This window comes from Atta colombica, unplaced genomic scaffold (genome assembly GCF_001594045.1).
Source record: "Atta colombica isolate Treedump-2 unplaced genomic scaffold, Acol1.0 scaffold153, whole genome shotgun sequence".
NCBI lineage: Eukaryota > Metazoa > Arthropoda > Insecta > Hymenoptera > Formicidae > Atta > Atta colombica.
In genome coordinates, this window is record NW_017259243.1 from 2,255,736 (window position 1) to 2,258,041 (window position 2,306).

Here is a 2,306-nt window from a genome sequence, read left to right on the forward strand (position 1 = left end):
TGGCGGTTTGGATAATTAATAAATAGGCATTATATTAGATTGTATCACACATTGTAGCTCTCTCTCTCTCTCTCGCTCGCTCACTCGCTCGCAACACCATACAAATATGAAGTACTTTCTCCAATTGAGCGATGCGATATATTGATTTGCTGACTGTTATTGTCAACGACATTGCTTAATTAATGGCAAACACAAATATCATTAATACGCCACGATGCTGAATTAACGAAGGCTTGTCAACCGCGAAGGGAGAAAAAAAAGAGACAAAAAGATAAAGTTTAAGTAATCCTCGAAGAAGAGATAAGAAAGCTAAATCGCAAAAGTCTCGTTGAGCGCGACAGGAGACAAAAGTAAGAGTAATGTCGTTCCCGCGACGATCACACGTAGCAAGTCTCTTTTTCTCTCTTTCTCGCTCCCCCCCTCCACCCTTTTTCTTTTTTTCTCTCTTCATCGTGAGTACACACATTCGTTTATTTTAGCGTACGAGCATAACGAATAACGATGCATGCGAGCATTACGTAGACTCCGTTACACGATTCGTAAGATTTCGTGTGCGCATGCACTATGCACGCGTGCATGCACTATGCACGCACTATGCACGCGTGCACGCACCTTACGCATCGCCGATACGCAATCCGCCACGAGTGCAATGTACGTGAACGTACGGAGAACTATAAATACGGGGAGTTCACTCTATGTGGGAGAGTATGTATGTCCCAGCCTGTTTTCTTTTGTTTTCTTTTCGTTTTTTTTTCTTTTTTCTTTTGTTTTCGTTCCTTCGTCTTTAAACGTGCAGATGCCATTCCTCGCACGAGGTGAAGAAGAACAGAAGGAGAACGGCAAACGGAAGGAGGGAGAAAGGGACAACACGAAGGAGTGAACACAAGAGGAGGTACTTAACTAACTTCACTCTCACTCGCGCGCACGCTGCCACGCTATGTCGCTATCACCAGCGACGGCGCGAAAGGGACAAACAAAAGAGTGAGAGATGCTCGACGTGCGGAGCAGAAATGTATGCTCGCGGATATTTACAAGACAAAACGAAGACCTCGTCGCACCACGTGATTAATTTACATAAGCCTGTATATGTATTGTATACATAAGAATTTTAATACGATAAAACGTCCAGCTCGAGCGCTATCCAGAAAAAAAATAGTTTGCTCATCCGAACATCTTCACTGTAACCTAATTATTAAAACGTTGCGTGACACACATACATTTTCTCTCTCTCTCTCTCTCTCTCTCTCTCTCTCTCTCTCTCTCTCTCTCTTTTCTCTCTCGCTCGCTCGCTCGCTCATATGTGTTACGATATGGCCTTAAAGGCCATCGCACACAGATTCAACAATAAGCATACTTCGTTGAGATTGAGAGAGAAAACTTAGCATGTGAAAATACGGTTAATTTATATCGACGATTCTTTAAACTGGTTACCGCTTGCGACGCCATATATGTATATATTACCTATACACTTAACCTATACACATAAATGTATAGCACAGATTACTCCAGCAATTTTGTTACAAGCTTCTGTATGGATTGATATGAATATATTCGGTGTGTCAAAGAGCAAATAAGTTAATTGCATGTAAATTTATACGTAAATACATCCCAAACAATATAAAGTCTAAATTTAGACATAAGATGTGTTTGAGTCATTTTTAAGATGCAAAAAACATCTTATCTGATTTTAGATACTTCTTGTTGTCTGGAATAAACATGACCCCGAGTGTCTCAAACGGAAGAAATGGTGCATAAGTTAGAATTATCATTTCAGGTATTCCATGGGTATTCCGTTATCAGTAATGGAGTATATATGCTTTAACTGCTTTAACATTGACTTTATGCGCGTATTAAGGTATCGCAAACATCTCCCATGTATATATGCATCTTGATAAATACTCAAGTCCTAAAGCATTAAACAATCCATTAGGCCGGAACGCATTGAAGAAGAGATTGAAAATTGAAAGATTGAAGTTTGATTAATCAAAACAAAAGGAGCCAAAACATCTTTGTCTTCATTGATGAAATTTCAATCTTTAATCTCATTCTTCAATGTGTAGTCTGATTCCAGCCTTAAGCACGTTGTCTAATATGTCAAAATCGCGTGCCATAGCTTGAAATCGTCATCCTTCGCCGCGTGCAATCGTGCTTCGCACACATTCACGTCGGTTCGTTCGTATGCGCCTGTTCTATGCGCTATCTTCACTCGGAACCTACTTTTCGTTTTCTCGATGTATGCGTGTATATAACGTGTGTTGCTTGTACGATGTAAATGCGATATACTTACATATATATATATATATATA